The following is a 20,258-nucleotide window of genomic DNA, read 5'->3' as shown; positions in this document are numbered from 1 at the left end:
TGGTGGCTCACGCTTATAATCCTAGCTACTCTGGACGCAGAGATCAGGAGGATAGCAATTTGAAGCCACCCCAGGCAAATAGTTCACAAGACTCCATCTTTAAAAAAAAAATCCATCACAAAAAAGCCACTGGCAGAGTGGCTCAAGAGATAGACCTTGACTTCAAAACCCAGAACTGCAAAAAACAAATAAACAAACAAGAAAACAAAATGAAAAATATATACAAAAAGAAAGTTTTCTGGTAACTCTAGTTAAATGTGATTTTAACTAATATAAAAGTCATAACAAATCAAAGTTACATTGAGCTTTCTTAAAAATAGAGATGAGGCCACGAGTCAGTGGCTCACACCTATAATTCCAGCTACTCAGGAAGCAGAGATCAGGAGGATCATGGTTTGAAGCTAGCCCACAGAAATAGTTCATGTGATCCTATCTTGAAAAAAACCCATCACAAAAAAGGGCTGGTGCAGTGGCTCAAGGTTCAGGCCCTGAGTTCAAACCTCAGTATTGCATGAAAAAAAAAACTAAATTAATAAGGACTTAATTCACTAGTGGCTTTATGAACTGTATCTTGGTAACTGAGTAGGGTTTTTTGCAGTGCTAGGGACCAAACCCAGGGCTACACACTAGGCAAGCCCTCTACCACTGAGCCATATGCCCGGGCTCATCCCCCCACCCCTTTTCTTTTTCTTGAAACAGAATCTCATTGCATAGCCCAGGCTGGCCTCAAACTCTCAATCCTCCTGGATCAGGTGCTGGGATTACAGCTATATTCCAGAACACCCAGCTCTTTCTTTTTTTTTAAGAGAGGAGTCTCTTTATGTTGCCCAGACTAGTCTCAAACTTTGTGAACCTTCTACCTCAGCCTCCCAAGTAGCTGAGACTCCAGGCATATGCCACCATGTTCCATGTTTTCTTACAATATAGGAACGACTCCCAAATCTTGCTATTTGGATCTTTGTTTAAATACACTTCAATGTCTTAGCAGTTTCTATCTCAATCACTACAGTATGTATCTATTGACTATTTCCAGCATATGTCTGTATCAGTTTCCTACGGCTATTGTAACAAACAACCCCACACTTAGTGTCTTAAAACAACACAAATGTGCTATCTTACAATCTGGAGGTCATCCTTCTCAATGGACCTCACTTGGCTCAAATCAAGGTGTCGGCAGGGCCGTGCTTTTGTTCTTGTTGTTGTTTGCTTTTATTTTTTGCAGTACTGGGGTTTGAACTCAGGGCCTCATGCTTGCTAGGCAGGTGCTCTACCAGTTCAGCCACACTACCAGCAGGGCTATGTTCTTTATGGGAACTTTGGGAAAGGTACCAGTTCTCACCTCTTTCAGATAATAGTGCTCCTTGCAACCCTTGACTGCTAAGCCCTTCCTCCACATGCAAAGTCAGCAGTAGAGTGTCTACAAGTCCCTCTGTCCCTGACCTTGACCTTTGCCTCCTCCTTCCATATTTAACAGATTCTTGTGATTACACTGTGCCCATCAGATAATCCAAGACAATGTCCCTCCAGCATCTTTAATTCCATCTGTGACCTTAATTCCCCCTTGCTAGACACTATAACATATTCATTTGTTCTGGGGATTCATTTCTGGATCCTTTGGGGATCATTACTCTGACTACCACAATGTCATAACATTGTGACTCTAAGTAAAATAGGCTTAGTATAGAAAATGGTTACAAAGCTGGCTGTGGTGGTGTATGACTGTACTATCAGCACTCAGGATCAGGAGGCTAAGAAGGAGATACAGTTTGAGGTCGGCCTGGGTTACATACTGAAACTATGTCTCAAAACAACAACAGCTACAACAAGTCAGTCATTGTGGTATATACCTGTAATCCCGGCACAAGAGAGGCAGAGCCAGGAGGATTGAAAGTTTGAAGCTAGTGTGGTCAACATAGTGAGTCCCAGCTCAACCTGAGTTACATAGCAAGACCATGTCTCAAAACACAAGAAAAAGTTAGGTACTGGTGGCTCATGTGTGTAATTCTACCTACTTGGGATGCAGAAATCAGGATAGCAGTTCAAGGCTAGCCTGGGCCAAATGGTTTATAAGACCCTATCTCTAAAATACCCAACAGAAAAAAGAGCTGGCAGAATGGCTCAAGTGGTAGCGTGCCTGCCTAGCAAGTAAGCATGAGACACTAGTTCAAACCCCAGTACAACCAAAAAAAAAAAGCAAAAGGAAAAGAAAATCTGTATTACATACAGAATAAAACAAAGAATAAAAATTTAAATAATTAAGGATTCTGTCACTAGAGATTACCACTAGTAATATTTTGGTATGCACTTTTCCAAGATATGCATATATGCATATACATAAACAAGTGTGTGTGTGTGTGTGTGTGTGTGTGTGTGTGTGTGTGTGTGTACTTATCGTGCATAAGGTGCTAGGGATCAAACCCAGGGCCTTGTGCATGCTAGGGAAGTGACTGATGTATCACTGAGCTTCAGCCAGCCCCAAATACATCACATATTTATACACACACATATGGATGTATGTTGAAATATAATGTGTCTTCTTTTTATTTGATATAAAAATTTTCCCAAGTCAATAAATATGACTCAATATTATTTTATCTTTTTTCACTTTATTTTTAAAACATTCATCATGGGTGAGCTATGCCATTAACATAGACTGATACATTTGTGTCTTTTCACAGTATCAGAATTTATTCACTGTCAATTGATTTGCAAACATCATCAGTTGCATTGTCTTTACTTCAATGAGTACTCCTAGTTTCACTTGACATCATGGTCACAGCAATCCTAAGTCTATTATTCCATTCCAGTTTTTGTTTGTTTGTTTGTTTTGTTTTGAGACAAGGTCTTGCAATTCAACCCAGATTGGCCTTCAACTCACTATGTAGCCCAGGCTGACCTCAGTTTCCCAAGTGTTTCATTCCAGTCTTAATTATAGTACTTATAATACTCAAGTCATATTTTACACAATTATATATAGGTTACCAAAAATTTAATGTGGCCATAGGATTTTAAAAGGCAATGCAAGCTGGGTGCTGTTGGCTCACACCTGTCATCCTACTCAGGAGGTGAAAATCAGGAAGATCATGCATGGTTCAAGGCAAACCTGGGCCAATTATAGTTCACAGGGCCCTACCTCAAAAAACATCCAACCAAAAAAGGGCTGGCAGAGTGGCTTAAGTTATTGTGTGCCTGCTTAGCAAGCACGAGGCCCTGAGTTCAAAACCCCAGTACTGCCAAAATAAGGCAATCAAACAGTCACCTCAGGTGGTCAGGTATTAGGTTAACCAACTTAGAGATGTGGAGACAAGGAGTCTGGATGACTGTGGGAAGATATAGACAGCAGAGAGGAGCTCACTGAGTGAGTATGAGGACAATCAGTGTTTCATCATCTCACTTTCCTCTGGGCAGAGGCTGTGACAAGTACAGTGGGGTGGCCCATGACAAAGTGACAAGTTGGTGTGCCATGCTAGTTTGAGGTGTCTCCTTTTATACATCTTAGATGAGGTGGTTGTATCAGTCACTGGTCTTGTGTTCATTTTTTATTAGCACAAATAAATCACTTTTGAGACCAAAATGGCTGCAAGAGTCATGGCCTTCTTCAAGGATGACTGGGTCAAGGAGCCAGGACTGGCCGTGTCCTTTGTCACTGGGGGGATTGCTTTAATTATGCCCCTGCTCAGCCCCCTACACGAAATACTCTGCCATGATGAACAAAGCCACACCTTACAGTGCCCCTCCAAGATGATGGGAATGTGACCAAGGTACCCAGTCATCCCCAGGACCCCCAGGGCCCCAGCTTGGAGTGGACAAAGAAGCTGTGAGCACTTCTACTGACAGGGAACGAGGTCCCCTCCCCGACGGCCCCAATAAAAATGTGAAAACCAAAAAAACCAAATCACTTATCAGTCTGTACCTTCTGGTAGTGCTGCACCGATGGTGGCTGGTTCCTTGTACAAATAAGATGTTGAGTCATTCTACCTTAGCATTTATATTCAAAATGGAGTAACTCAGGGCAAGCTGTTTTCTATATAAAATTTAGTCACTCAGAAGAAGACACAGCTAGAAAGCTGCTACTCTACAAGTCTCTAAGACTTGTAGCCTCTAAAAAGTCAAAAGAATTGGTTGGAGGAGTGGCTTAAGCAGTAGAGCACCTGCCTAGAAAGCACAAGGCTCTGAGTTCAAACCCCAGTATTGACAAAAAGAAAAAAAGTCAAAACAATGTAAAAAGATACATTTGGAGATGCTTATACTATTCTCATCCTGTAAATCTCATTCTCAACAATCCATACAGAAACACTTTTTCATTATTTTCAGTTTTTCTTGGCTGAGTATCTGTGTTATATTTCATAGGAAAAACATGCAGAGTCATTCATATTTCTCCTTTCTTATTTACACAAAAGGCCGTAATAGATGCTGCTTGAGACTTACCTTTTTTTACTCCTAATAAGCACACACTTTCTATAGCTGCATAGTACACCATTTGGTGAATTTAAAAAAGCAAATACCAAGTTCGAATTAGAAAAAAGAACAAAGAAACCTAAGAAACCTCAGAAAACCTAAGCTCAAGGAGAACAAGAATTAACTAAAAAATTCGGAGCACAAGTTTCTCATAGTACACATTGAGTAGATTTTGTTCTTGTTTTTTGAGGGGAGGATTATTTTGTTTGAGGAGGAGGGAATCTCAGTGTGTTGCCCAGGTTGGTTTTGAACTCCCACACTCAAGCAATCCTCCCATCTCACCCTCCCAAGTGCTGGGGCTTCAGGTGTGTGCCATCACACCCAGCTCAGTTCTTTTTATTTTTGCTTTTTTTTTTTCAAAGTGGGATCTCACTATATTGTTCAGGCTGGTCTCTGACTTTGAATTTGTGGTTCTCTTGCCTCAGCCTCTCAAATGGTATTTATTGGTTGAATACAAAAAGAACTACAATGAAAGAAAAAAAATTTTGGTGGTACCAGAGTTTGAACTCAGGGTCTCTCACTTGTTAGGTAGGTACTCTACTACTTGAGCCAGTTTGCCAGCTCTACAAAGAAATTTATTTTTTTATGGTACTGGGGTTTGAACTCAGGGCCTACACTTTGAGACACTCCAACAGTCCTTTCTTGTGATGGGTTTTTTCGAGAAAGGGTCTATGGGACTATTTGCCAGGGCTGGCTTTGAACTATGATCCTCCTAATCTCTGCCTCCTGAGTAGCTAGGATTACAGATGTGAGCCACCAGCACCTGCTCTACAATAAAATTCTAAAGTTTGTTTAGAAGACTTGGTGGTTTTGGTGTTACAACTCTGAAATTCTTGTATATGATAGAGAGAAGAGCAAATGACTGATGCTAAGAATCAGGGTTTTCAACCTTTTAGGAAGAAAACTACAAATACTCAATGAGAGGAGAGAAAGACCCTGTGATGTTGGTCTTGGATTGTAGGAGTCAGTGTTGACTTGTGTTTTATGATTTTCTTTTTCACAGAGCAGATCGTTGTATGTTCCCCAAGCTGTTCTCAAACTTTTGGGGCCAAATAATCCTCCAGCCTCACACTTCCAAATAGTTGGGACTCTAGGCACATATTATCAGTGCCTGGCTGTCTCTTATTTTGTTTGTTTGTTTGTTTCATTCTGTAAGTTCATTTTCTGGTTTGTCCAGGGAATGGACCTAGGAGCAATCACAACCCATAATAGTATCTAAATATCATTCATCAGTATAAGAAATTACATAAATACAGAATTGGCTGAGTGCTGATCTCGTGACCAAGTCCAAGAACAGGTGAGCAAACAGTCTTTGTGTATGACAGAAGCAAGGAAGTGTTCAAAGACTCTTGGAAACCTATCAAAAGGACAAAGGTGTCATTGTGAAGAGTCAAAAATGGGTATCAAAATGCATAATAGGAGATGCGTGCCTGTGGCTTATGCCTGTAATCCTATCTATTCACTGATCAGGAGGATTGAAATTCAAAGTCAGCCCTGGTCAAATAGTTCAAGAGACCCTATCTCACAAAAAGCACCATAAAAAGGGCTTGGCAGTGGGGCTTAAGTGGTAGAGCATGTGCCTGTAAGCATGAGGTCCTGAGTTTAAACTCCATTACTGCCCAAAAAAAGCATAATGTGATGGGATGTAGCTCAGTGGTAGAACATTTGCCTACCATGTGTGAAGCTCTGGCTTCCATTCCTAGCACTGAAAAAAAAAAGAGCATATGATGATAAAAGATTATGATATACTTGTTTTTCATTTTTTTTCCTCAGTACTGGGGCTTGAATGCAGGGCCTACACCTGAGCTACTCCACCAGCCCTTTTTTGTGATGGGGTTTTTCAAGGTAGGATCTTGTGAACTATTTGCTCAGGTTGGTTTTGAACCGCGATCCTCCTGATCTCTGCCTCCTCAGAAGCTAGGATTACAAGATGAGTGACCAGCACATGGCTAGATCCCAGTTCTTAATGGCTCCAGCAACACAACCTGGCCACACTGGAGACCAAGCTTCTAGCACATGCAAACTATTGCAATGCCTTTCCAGTTATTTATGTCCTCTTTAAATTGTGTAAGCATGTTCTCAGGTTTCAGTGTACAAGTTGGAAACTTCTTTTTATTAGATTCCATGCTATTGAACATGGAATTGTTTTCTTAATTTTATTTTCAAATTATTGCCACAACTAATTTCTGTATCATGATCTTGTCTCCTGCAATCTTGATGAGCTTATTAGTTCTCTTAGATTTTGTGTAAATTCTTCACAGCTTTCTCTATATAAGATCATGTCATCTACAAATAATAGTTTTTTTCTTTCTCTCATTTCTTTTTTCTGCCAAATGCAGTTCTATTATCTTCTGCAGTTGTGAGTTCCAGCAATTCCAAGTTTCCTAGGTCACTTTTTCTTCTTTTCTATATATTTTTAAAAAAACTTTTCAGGTCTAAATTCTACCACTAGCAGTTTAAAGACATGGTTTGATTTTGTAACAATTATTTCTAGCTAATGTGCTTGATGAATTGGATAAAAGACAGCCAAGTTGCAACAAGAACAAATAAACAAAAAAAAGAGAATGGCAAGTTGTGTTATGTTTGGCTACCAAGGCTGTGTATACCTGACTGGCTCCATGATCCACTATTGGTCCATGGCCTGACTCCCCTAATTCTTCATTAGTCTTCTGAGCATTGTATACTTTTTCTCCACATGGTTGGTGGAAAAAATAATCAACTGAGAGGATCCAATTGTCCTACGAGTCCAAACAGTGAGATTAGCCACATATATCAAACCATCACATGGTGCCCCAGAAATATATACACTTTTTATATCAAGAAATATAAATTTATTGTTTAGCCTCATAAATAACACTCAGCAACTTAGATAAACAAGAGCAAGCCAAATCTAAGATTAGCAGGTGGAACGAAATAATAAAGAAACTAATGAAATGGAGACTAAAAAAAGAAACAAAACACAGAATGGATGAAATGAAAAAGTTGTTCTTTGAAAAGATAGATGAGATTGACAAACCCATAAACAAAGAAATTAAAGAAAGAGGGAGAAGATCCAAATTAATAAAATTCAAATGATGAGGGAGAAACTGAGCAGAGTTGGCTGGAGGAGAAGAGGGGTAAAGACCTCTGAGAAGGCAGCATCTCCAGACACAACACCTCCTTGAAGAATGGAGGCCAGGATGAAGGGAAGGGAAGGAAAGGGATCAAGAAATGACGTGGAGTTTCTCAGAACAGGTCTGCTGAGGAAAGACCTTAAAGAGCTGAAGTGGGTGAGCTGTTCTTGGGTTGGAGAGGGAGGAATGGGGAGGGACACAGATGTACTCACAGGGGATCAGAAGGCCCCATTGCAACTTTGGTGCTGTCCTGGTTTGGTCCTGGAAAAGAATCCAAGGAGAAGAGCTGACCGGACCAAGAGCCACTCTGAGTGGAGAGCAGTACCTTGGAGGTGTGTGAAGAGCAGTAGCTGGGAAGTGGGAGACCAGGCCTGGGTCCATCTAGGTGGGGTCATATACACTACTGAGATCAGGGACCCTCAGGTGTATGTGATAAAGGGGACTGTGCAGGACTGGATGGGGGATACCCTGGATGTGATTTCTAAAACCTGGACGTACAAGACATAGCTGAGGACTCAGGAAAGGGACTGTAAAGTGATGTACTGTCACCTTCTGTCCATTGTCACCCATCTCCTGAGGACTGAGGTCTGAGGCCTGGTCAGGTGTCTGCAGTGGCCAAAGAGCATCCTCTAAGGTGCCTCAGTTAACTAGAACTCTGTGAAGGATGTCATGAGTCATTGCCTTGAAAACTGTGCAGAGACACCCAGGGAGACCTGCCTCACCCCCACCCTCAGTGGGTGGGTGGGGTTGGGGCAGGGGCTGCACCTGCTCTCATTTTAACCCTGCCCAGCCCTCACAAAGTCTTTCTCCTGCATCTTACTCACCCACCAATGGCGTGCGAGGATTCAGGCCACGCCCACATTCTACATTCCATGCTGCCTAGCATCCCCTGCATCTGCCTCTTCTGGCTCACACCGCTGCGAGCTGTTGGAGTAGAGGACGCGGTGCTGGCTAGAGGCGGAGGAACGTGGTGCGCTGAGTGTTTCTAGTGATTGTGGTGTGTGTGTGTGTGGGACAAGACTGTTTCTGTGTGTGGGAGTTGATTGTGGTGTGTGTGGGTGTTGATTGTGGCGTGTGTGGGAGGAAGATTGGGGTTTTGTGCTTGGGACGAAAGATTTTGTGTGAAGAACGTGTTGTGTGTTAGAGGAAGATTGTTGTGAATATTCAAGAAACATCGTGATAAGACGTGGAGGAGGATTGTGGAGAGTGGAAGAGAGATCGTGATAAGTGGAGGAGGAAGACTGTCGATTGTGGTAGAGATATATCGTGATAACTGGTGGAGGAAGACGGTTGTGTGTGGTGGACAAAGATCTTGAGTGTTTGAGAAAGAGCTGGTAGATTGTGTGGTCATGTGGACCCGCCACCTTCCTCCTCCTAGACCAGCTATTTCTGAAGAAGTCAAACTTCAGAAACGGGCCTCGGGCAAGAAAATGCCGAGAGCCTTCCAGCTCAGGAACAACCTTAGTGTGCCTGTAGGGGGAAAGAAAAAGCAAAAGATAAAAAATGGTAACCCTGAGCTCCCCACTATTTGTGAGGATGTGCCCCCAAACCGCAGTGCTCCTGCACCAACAGCTTGTGAGGGTGCATTGCCTGCCAGTGTCCCTTCACCAGACACTGGCATCAAGAGTAGCAAAAAGCTTGCATATGAGGATTTTCCCGTCATAAACTGGGAGGCCGTCATCACATCCGGGAAGAATGATGTGAAGCGAGATGCCCTCAACGTGTGCAACCACAAAACCGAAGACCTGAAAGAGAAGGACTTGCAGCTGGAGAAGAAGCTTCAAATTCTCTTGGCAGAAAAAGAAGCCATGCAGCTGAGCCGGGAGGAGCTTGAGAAGAAGCTGGCGCTGTCTGAGGCCAGGCTGCTGGAGTCCTCCAGCCAGCTGCAGCAGACCTCAGCAGCCATGCGTATCCTGCAGGAAGAGTTGGAGAGCAGTGCCCAAGATGTTCTTCAACTGAAAAGTACCCTGGAGGAACTGAGGAGCCTGTTGGAAGAGCCGTCACCTCCACAGCCCCCAGCCGGGCCCAGTGCAGCAGAACAGCGACTGGAGGAGGAGGCTCGGCAGCTGAGAAAAGCACTAGAGTGCCTGGAGGGTCAGTTAGAGGCCCAAGTGAGGGAGAATGACAGGCTGAGTCGCCTCAAAGAGGACCAGGAGCGGCAGCTCCTGGCACTGGAGCAGGGAGCCAGAATCCCGGGCGAGCAGGCAGTGGATGGAAAGGAGGATATGAAGAGCATGGAGAACCAGGAGACCTTGACTGACCTGAGCGCGGTGCTGAAGGAGCAACTGGCCCAGCTTCAGCATGACAATATGAAGTTGACCTCCGCCCTGCTGGAGGAGCAGAATGTGAAGAAGAAGCTTGTCAAGAAGCTGGGCCATCTGCAAGAAAACCTAGACGACCTCAAGGTTATCATGGAGGTGAATAGCCAGGAGGCTCCCAGCTGGCAGGAGGAGGGAGTCCAGTGCCTGTGCCACCAGCAGGAAGACATGGTGGCCCATCGAGATCAGGTGGCTGCCAACCAGAAGCCAACTGGCAAGACAGAGGCACCAAAAGACTGCCTCCTGGAGGTGATGGCAGAAGACCTGGAGCCTCAAGGGGTACCAGTGGGTGCAATTGGAGAATGCACTGCCCTCAGTGCACTGCTGAAGGAGATTGAAGACAAGAAGGCGGAGACCATCTGCATGCTGCCCAGACAGAATGGGGAATTAACCTGGGAGCTTCAGGATCTGAAGTTCCAGCTTGATGACCAGTGCAAAATGTGGCAAGGCAAGTTCTGGCAGTCACCCACAGCTGTGCTGCTGGGTCCACCTCAGCGCCCCATGGCCCCCAGAGGAAATGTTTTTTGTTTTTTAAATTTTATTGTTCTTTTTAAGATCATATTACTGGTGTACTTGGTGTTTATTGTGACAGTTACAAAAATTCTTACAGTGTTTCATAGTTGAATTCACCCCCTCCATAATTATCCTTTTATCCACCCTCCCCCACTCCTGGAACAGTTTCAACAGGTCTCATTCCATTTTCATACATAAGTACAAAATATTTCCACCATATTCACCTTCCTAAACCCTTTCCTTATATCTTCCCCCCTCCCACTAGTACCAGCCGCCCAGACAAGACCTGTTTTACCTTCCTGTTCTCTGTTTTTGAAAAAAAAAAAAAAACCAATTTTGTTTGTTTAATAGAGGTATAAGAGGGAGTTTCGCTGTGACATTTCTATGTATATGTGTGTTACAATCCAAATTGGTTCATCTCTATTTTTCTCTTTCTATCTTAGACCCCTCCTTATGGTGATTTCAAAGGTTTAAAAATTCTATATTCATTCTTGTATACAAAGTACATCAGCCATATTCACCTTCTTAACTTCCTTCTATTAGTCTCCCTGTCCCCTTAGCGTGACCTGTTTTATAATATTGCTTGTGTTTGTATTGGATCTGTTTTCCACACATGAGAGAAAACATGTGGCCTTTGGCTTTCTGAACCTGGCTAATTTCATTTTTGATGATGTTCTCCAGTTCCCCAGGATGACCGTAAAGTTGCGTGTGATGAGGGGGAGTTTGAAGACGTCAGCCTCACTGATGACGTGCATTTTGAGGAACGAGACATTGGAGCAACTTCCCCACTCCAAATGCAGCAGAACCTGCACTTGTGGTTCAACATCTCAAACCAGCAGGAGTGTGTAGAATTGAAGGATGACCTCTGCCTCCCCTTTTTTTACAGGGCTGATAGAAATGGTCAAGTGACCATTATGTGTGTTTAAAGTGGGGCCGGGGCTCTGCCCCACCCGAGTCCCTGCCACCCCAGCCCCTGCCACCCTGTCCCTGCCACTCCTTCCCAATCACCCTTTTGTATTAAGATTAGACCTATTTGAAAAGGGGCCACAAAAACATGCAAAGACATTGCTGTCTTTGTAAGTTGAGAAAATACAAGAAAATGTAACAAACAGCAATATTTTATTAAAGTTGAAAACTTGATTAAAATTTGATGTACTCTTTTCTTTCCACCAATCTTCCAAAATGGTCCAGCCGACCACCATAGTGATGAAGGGAGGTGTCATTAGATGCATGTGTGATGTGAATCTATCACTAAAGAAGACTATTTCTGCCTGTAAGACACAAATTAGTGGGCACCGGTGGCTCATGCCTGTAATCCTAGCAACTCAGGAGGCAGAGATCAGGAAGATCGTGGTTTGAAGCCAGTCCCAGACCAATTGTTCATGAGACCTTACGTTGAAAACATCCATCACAAAAAAGGGCTGCTGGAGTGGCTCAAGGTGTAGGCCCCAAGTTCAAGCCCCAGTACCACACACACACACACACAACAAAAACTACACGTAGGATGCCTACATGACTGGTCATTCACCAAGCTTACATTTTTACCTAAACTGAAAGTATTGAGGGGCTAATATAAATTGAACTTTTCTCCTACAGGAAAGCCTAATGAGTAGAAGAGGTGTTAACAGATTAAAGTTTTAGACATATCTGACTTTCTAAGCCTGAAAGATCGCTTTGATGTGCAATACCCTGGGTTCATCCCCCAGTGCCACCAAACCAAAACCAAAGGGAGACAGGCCAGGACTGAGCCCTGCAGCTGGACCTGCTCTGTGTCCCAGGCTGTCTTTGAAAAGCCCAGTAGGTGCATCTGTCAGTGAATGCTTCCCAGTGCTCCCACACTCACCTGTGTCATCCAACTTCCAAGAAGGCTGAGGGGGCTGCTTCTGAGCTAAAATTCCTTAGCTTTTTTTTTTTTTTAATGGGCAATGGTTAGGACAATTTAAAAGCTAAGAAATGCCTGATTAGGAATCAAAAAAGGTGTTTTCAGTCTTTTTTGTAGACTACTGAATGAAAATAAATGATCTAGCTCCTCCACCCTAGCCTTAGCAACTTTATACATTCTCAATTACACTCATTTGTATCAGACATTTTTGGTGGGATGGACTAAAGTATCCTACAATATTTTTTTAACAGTATCCACCAGTTTGAGTTTGTGTGAGTTCTGATTTAGGCAAAATAGAAATGTGCATTTCTGTCAGCCGTTCTGCTAGCCCCCAAATAAGTTAGAATAGACAGACATAGCAACTTGTGAGCAAGTTGTACTTTGCTCCCTCCAGAATATGTGACCAGGGTCTCACACTTAGAAGACATCTTCTAATGATGCTTTTCAGCTGGGGAGAATATAGGGCACAGGCATAGGAAATGTCACAAAATTTTATTTAAATTTAAAGATTTCTTTCTCTTGATTTATGTGGTTGCTATGAGCATTTATATATATTCTAGGCTCTGAAAAAGGTGCTTCTAAAAGTTGTTGCAGGATTTTTGGAGCTCCTATAGGAAAGAGGAGCTTGGAGATGTCTAGTACACCATTTTGTTGGTGTCACTGCAGAAAATATTTGCTGAACATAATAAAGGAGGAAAATAATAAGCAAAACAATAGAAGACATAGAAATCAAATAGCAAACTACAGAAGTAAATCTAGTATCACTAATGCATTATACATAGTGTTTGTACATTCCAATTAAAAGAAAGATTAGCAAAAGAGATCTAAAACTTGTCCTATTACATGATGACTAAAAAGACAAACATGTTATGTTCAGTGACAGAAGCAGATTGTAAATAATATGAGAGTGAAGACATAACATAAAAAGATAAAGAGAACTGAACAGACTATGTTTATTTCAGAAAAAATATACTTTACAACACAAGGAGATAGATAATGAAAGTCATTTATCATGGTTCTGGTGCTAGTCCATCCAGAATACATAACAAGGCCTGGCAGAGTGGCTCAAGTGGTAGAGTGCCTGCTTAGCAAACATGAGGCCTTGAGTTCAAACCCCTGTGCTGCTTAAACAAAAAAACCCCCAAAAACCCACAAATATAAACATACTTGTACCCAAAAAACCCAGCCCCAGATTCATTTTTAAAAACTAGCAGGTCTAAAGGAAGAAAGACATATTTAAAAATAGAATGTTGTGATGCAATATTTCTCTTCCAGTAACAGACAGAAAATGATACAGAAGACCAAGGAAGTAGAACAAAGAAGCATGGAAAAATGAGCAGATTCATCCATCTACAACACAATCCACAAAACATCCAACAACAACAGAACTGGCATTCTTCTCAAGTGTTCATGGAATACCTTTCAGGAGAAACTTTCAGTTTAGACATAAAATATCAATAAATTTAATAAGAATTGAGATCAAAGTATCCTCTCTGCCCATGATGAGATGAAATTGGAAGTGAATAACTGAAAAATCTGAAAATATGTGGTAATAAATCATGATACTTCTAAACTCGAAGTCAAAGAAGAAATCCCCAGTAAAATTAGAAAATAATATGAATTAAAGAACTAAAAATGTAACTGTGGCTAAAGCAATGGCTATGGTGAAATTTCTGGTAGTAAAATGTATATTTAAAAGCTAAAGGTCTTTAATCAATACACTAAAATTCTACCTTGACACTAGACAAATAATAATAAAGCTAGATTGAACACAATCAGAAAGTAAGATATGATAAATGTTACATTTAAATAACAGAAATTGAAAAGACTGAAATTACTATAATGATGAATGAAAGAAGGTCTGCACAACTGATGTTACAAAAATCAAAGGAATTATAAAGGATCCCAATTAACAATTTTATACCAACATGTAAAATAGCCTAAATGATGCAAAGAGTACAACCTACAAAAATACAAACTGACCAGAGGAGAACATAAATGCAGATGAACCTATAACAAGAAAAAAGAACTAATAAAGTGGTATCACTGGATCATATGGCAGGTCTATTTTTAGTTTTTTGAGGAGCCCTCCCTACTGCTTTCCATAGTGGTTGTACTAACAACCACTACCAGCATACATTCCCACCAGCAGTGTATGAGGGTTCCTTTTCTCCCTGCATCCTCACCAACATTTGTTGTCATGTGTGTTCTTGATGGTAGCTATTCCAACAGGAGTGAGGTGAAATCTGATTTGCATTTCCTTTATGGCCAGGGATGGTAAGCATTTCTTCATGTGTTTTTTGGCCATTACGACTTTTTCCTTTGTAAAAGCACTGTTCAGTGCCTTTGCTCATTTCTTCATTGGACGTTGATTTTTTGGAGAGTTTAGTTTTGGAGCTCCATGTATATTCTGGTTCTCAGTCCTTTGTCAGATGTATAGCTGGCAGAGATTTCTCCCGTTCTGTGGCAGCCTCTTCAAATTTAGAAACCTTTTCTTTTGTTGTGCAGAAGCTTTTCAGTTTCATGTAGTCTCACTTGGAAAAGAATCTGTCTAGTGTGAGGTCATGAAGCTATTCTATATTATCTCCTAAGGTTTTTTTTTTGGGGGGGGTGGTTGGATTTTGAACTCATATCCTAAACCTTCAGCCACTCCACCAGCCCTTTTTTGTGATGGGTTATTTCGTTTTATTTTGTTTTTTGAGTTAGGGTCTCACAGAACTATTTGCCTGGGCTGGCTTCAAACCATGATCCTTCTGATTTCTGCCTTCTGAGTAGCTAGGATTACAGGTATGAGCCATGGCACCCAGCTTCCTAAAAGTTTTATAGTAGATCCATAGCCTGTGGAACTGACTTTGTGAATGGCACTAGTTGCTTTATTATTTGATTTGGTTTTGGTTGTTGAGGACACAGCCCAGGGCCTCAAGCATGCTGGGCAAATGTTGTAGCACAGAGCTACAGTCCAGCACTAGTTACACTAAAAGGTGGAGCAAGGGACTGAGCTGAAAACAGGGAAAACTGTTGAAAGTCTGTGTAGGCAGCAGTTACACCCATAGACCCCTCTCCGCTGAGTATAGCAAGGCCGGGATCTCTCTAGATAAATGATGTGGGACGTACAACAGATGATGGGTTTATCTTGGAGCTAAAAGTCGAGGAGGTAAATGAAAGTTTGGTTCAGCTCTGCCTCTGAACTCAGGCATGCCGGCGTATACTCACAGGCACATTGCTGGTTCTGCAAAGCAATTTAATAACCCCTGAAAAAAGACCTGTAGAAAAAAACATTTGTGGATACTCAATACTTGACCTACCAGATCAGCTTACATCAGAGCCCAGTGTATAACAAATTACCTCAACAACTGGGTGGCCTAAAACAACAAACCTTTATTACCCTACAGTTCCTCTAGGTCAAGAATCAGGACATGGCTTAGCTGGGTACCTCTTGCTGTGGTTTCTCTCGGGACTTGAGTTAAGCTGTCATCCAGGGCTGCGGTCTAATGTGAAGATTCAGCTGGGGTAAGGATTCACTTCCAAGATCACTTATGTGTTTGTTGGTCCGCAGATAAGTGGACATCTCAACAGGATTGCATTAGGATATGACAACTGTTATCTCCCTGGACAAGCAATACAAGCAACCTAAGATGGAAAACTTTTTTTTTTTGGTGGTCCTGGGGTTTGAACTCAGCACTTCTATCTTGCTAGGTACGAGTTCTACTGCTTGAACCATGTCTCTAGCCTTTTTGTTCTGGTTATTCTGGAGGTAGGGTCTTGCTTTTTGCCCGTGCTGGCCTAGAAATCTATCCCCCTATTTCATACTTCCTGCTGTAGCTGGGGTGATAGGCACCTGCTACCATTCCTAGCTTTTTTTTCCCTTTGAGATGGGCTCTTCCCTGGGCTGGCCTGGAACTGCAATCCTCCTCCATCTCAATCTCCCATGTAGCTTGGGATGACAGGCATGTGCCACCATGCCCTGCTGAAGCCCCTTCTTATTTATAATCTAATCTCAGAATTTACATCTTATCACTCTGTTGTATTTTATTCATTAAAAGCAAGTCATTAAGTCCAGCCTATACTCACAGGGAGACAATTACACAAAGCCATTTCAAGTTTTGGAATCCCCAAGACCACACAAATTTCTGACACCAGTTGCAAGTTCGGGAGTCCGTGACCACCCTCAGATCTGACAATCTGCTAGGACTCAGGGATCACATTGAAAACTGCTGTATTTCATGGCTCTAGTTTATTAAAAAGAAAATCTAGATTAAAATTGCCCCGGGGACAGGGCCCATACAGCAGGGCCCAGGAGAGTTTTGGGCACAGGGCTCCCACAGTCCTCTCCCAGTGGAGGACTTTGCAGACCATTCTGCCTTCTCTCAGTAGTGGGGTGTGACAAAGTACATAGGTTGCTGCTGGCCAGGTTGGCTCATCTGAGCCTTGGTGTCCACAGTTTTTACTGGGGCTTGGTCATATAGACGATGGCAGTGTGGCTGACCCTCTGGCTCCTCCAGAGCTTGAGCTGGAAGTGCATGATTCAAAGGCCCCATCTTTGGTTATGCCAACCATACTGTTAGCATAGATGATCCAGCCTGGCCTAAGGCCCCCCAGCTTAACAAAGATGCTCTTGTCAGGCAGAACATTCCAAGGGTTTACTATTACCTACCTCTCAGGAAGTGAGGGCAAACGACAGGCCTCTCTTTGGGAAGGTTAATGCTTTATCACTCAGGCTGGAAGACCAGAACGTGAGGCTCACTGGGGACCACATCAGACTCCCTACCACACCCAGCATTTAGAAAACATCTTCCTCCAGAGCTTCTGATCAGCTTTTAAGTGCCTCTTTCTTAAAAATGATTGGACTACCACCCATGTAAAGAACATCAACACTGTGAGAGAGGCACCAAAACAAACCATGAGGGGAAAAGGAACTTGGAAGAAGCAGAGACGAATTGAGGCAGGCTAGAATTAGGGAAAGTCCAGGGCTAGTAAGAAAACATACAATGTAACATTGCATGTGTGTGTAGGTTGCCCCATGCCTGGCCTAGGGACAGCCCTCACCTGGCCAAGGAACCACCCATGCTCCTCCCCACTCATGGATCATTGGATGGGAATCACCTGGTTCCTCCCTGCCCATGTGTCAGGGCAAATTTTAAACAAACCTGGACAAGAGAGGCATGCTCTCTGCTTCCCGGCTATCACTTGTATTTCCCTTCCCTAACTTTTAATAAACTGCATTAACACCCATGTGTCTTGCCATGGATTCTTCCCTGAGGGACACAAAGAATTTGGAAGTCTTCTGATCACAGACTGCACCATCAGCTGCCAGCAAAATCAGGGAATAAAAGGAGACTAAAATGCAGACCCAACCAAAAACCAAAACAAAACCTGGCAATATTAATAGAGAAATGAAATATTGTTTCTATAGGGAAAAAACAGGATAATATAGCTAAAATAATGACAGATGAGCTAAAATTCAAAAGCTTAATATTTCAGAAACTTGGGGGAGAGGAAAGATGTGTGTTAGTCTGTGCTGTGTGGGATGAGATTTAAAGTTAGTTAGTCTTCATTTTCCAGAGTAATGCAGAGCCAAGGATACAGCTCAGTAGTATAGTATTTGACTAGCATGCCTGTGGTCCTGGGTTCAGTTCCATCCCTGGGATCACAAAAAAAAGGGAGGAAGGAAAGAAAAAGAAAGAGTAGTCCAGCAATGTGGTTCATATTGAGTACAGAAAGACAGATGAGGGGACAGGGAAATCATATTATGTTAAGATTTAAAGGGCCATACTCACACATGGGAAAAAGGAAGTAAAAACTGAAAATCCAGAGCAGCTAGACCCTCCCTTCTTCTTTCAGATGCTAAGTTATAAGATCAGAGATACTTAATGGGGTTACCTGCCTTCTTCTTTGAGATGTGAACAAGCAGCCAGACTCCATAAGTGAGAACTGGGAAAGGCTCATCTGGTAAAGGAAAGTCCCAAAACCCACCTATCATTCTTACCTTTGGGGTAGGCATTGTAGAAAACTGTATCTTCTGACTGTAAGAAAAATGATCTTTTCTATCAAAGTATTTGTTACTGTCTTAGATTACTTAAAAATTCCTCAGGTCGCCATCTTAGGTAACTTGCATGTTTAAAGGGCCCTTGCTTCTTCTTCCAGATTCCTGTATGACTCCATTGCCTGCCAAACTGTATGCCTTAACCCATCCCCCAAGCCTTTTAGCCAATGGGGAAAGACTGTGAACCTTTGACCTGGACAAATCCCAGGTGAGGGGCAGGTATGACTGTGTCAGGGATAAAAGGAGGAGCCACTGTCAGCCATTTTGTGCTTGTGTGTTGCTTAGGGGGAGTGAGCACATGCTTGCACCCTTTGATCAAAAGAAATTGCCTTGTCAAGATTTTCTGTCTCTTGTGTGTCTGTTTTCAGCACTGGAGGGTTATCAATTTCAACATGACCTTCTACTGAAATTCCTCGTGCAGGTCATAAATCACAAGCCCGCACAAACAGCCTTGAAACATTCTGCACTCCCCAATCATCCTGTCTTTGTTCCTGCCTTTACCTTGGTTTTAAAAATGCAGCCTACCCCTGCTCAGCGCTCTTGCATGATCATCCCGGGAGACGCAGTCGGTCTCGCTAATAAAGCAGATTCGACTCCATTGAGGTATCTGTCGTTCTTTGTCCTTTTAACCAGTCCTTTCCTAACATTTTGGTGCTGAAACCTGGGAGTAGTCTCCCAGGGGGATTTCATTCCCTGGTGGGGTCTCCTTCCATCCAACTCTTCTCTCTAAGCCAACACACTGCAAGCTGGCTTCATTCCCATGAACTGACCTCCAGGCTGCTGTCCTGCCTCCTCCCTTCTCCCTCCCTCTCTCTCTCCTTTCACCCTCAGTTTCCCTTCTTTGTCTCTGTGATCAGGGATGAGAGGTCTTCGGCTCCTCCAGCTTACTTTGACCAAACGGCAATGGGATGATTCTCCTCTCCTTGCCTGAATCACATAAGGGATGCTAGATCTTGACCTAGATCTATATTGGCTCGAAGAGTAAACTCATCCGGCATCTCAATCTCCAACCTTATCCCCTTTTCCTCTTTTCTCCCATTCCACCTCCATAGACCTCCAGAGTTGAAGCCATTTGCCAACCAATCGATTACGTCCACCACCAGTCCATTTCCTGGTGAGCATGGAGGAAGAGCCTTGTCTCCCTGTCAGAGGCGCCCTGTGAGTGACTTTATCCATTTCTGGGTCCCAGGAACCCCCTTTGGACAGCCATCTTGGGGACACTCAGATATTCCTCTGAAGGCCTTTATCTGGCTAGAATCAGTCCCAGGGGATGCCTTGGAACCGATCCATAGCCTCCTTCTGGCCCTGACTCAGAGCTGGATGCCTTGGCTCTGACTCTCCACCTCCTCTGCCTCCCTACTCACTATGATGGGGTCTCAACAAATCCCAACTGACAGCCCTCTGGCTTGTCTTCTAAAAAATGTCAAAACCCTAGGTTTAACCCCCAACCTTAACTCCAAAAAATCTTTTTTGCCTCTCTGTCCAAATTTGGCCACAATACCAATTAGATAACCAACGTCCCTGGCCTGAGTATGGCACCTTGACCCCACCATTATCTGAGATTTGGACAACTTCCTACAATGGATTGGCAAGTGGTTGAATGGTTAGAAGTCCCCTACGTTCAGGCCTTTTTCTCCATCCATGCAAGACCCTCTCTTTGTTCCTCCTGCTCTGCTTACCAACTTCTGTCAGATATACCTTCTCACAAGGAGGTCACAAAATCCACACTCACCTTCCTGCCTCTCAATCCCCCGAGAGACCTCAATTACATTGATGATCCCCTGAACCCAGCAGATGAACCTACCCCCCCAACCCCGGCCGCCCCATCCTGACAAGCTCCCATCCCCCCACTAACCCCATGACCCTTCACAAACCACCTCCCCTTCCTTTGTTAAAACTGCTGGGACATACAGGTTTGACCCCAGCTCCCC

The 20,258-nt window shown here is 43.1% G+C and overlaps 1 pseudogene; it reads left to right on the top strand.

Annotated features, from left to right (window-relative positions):
- Window positions 1–3,573: 3,573 nt before the first annotated feature.
- On the top strand, window positions 3,574–3,821 carry LOC141415086 (NADH dehydrogenase [ubiquinone] 1 alpha subcomplex subunit 3 pseudogene; annotated as a pseudogene).
- Window positions 3,822–20,258: the final 16,437 nt, after the last annotated feature.

Source organism: Castor canadensis, chromosome 12 (genome assembly GCF_047511655.1).
Source record: "Castor canadensis chromosome 12, mCasCan1.hap1v2, whole genome shotgun sequence".
Taxonomy (NCBI): Eukaryota; Metazoa; Chordata; class Mammalia; order Rodentia; family Castoridae; genus Castor; species Castor canadensis.
Note: the sequence above shows the minus strand (reverse complement) of the source record. Positions and strands in the feature narration are given on the sequence as shown.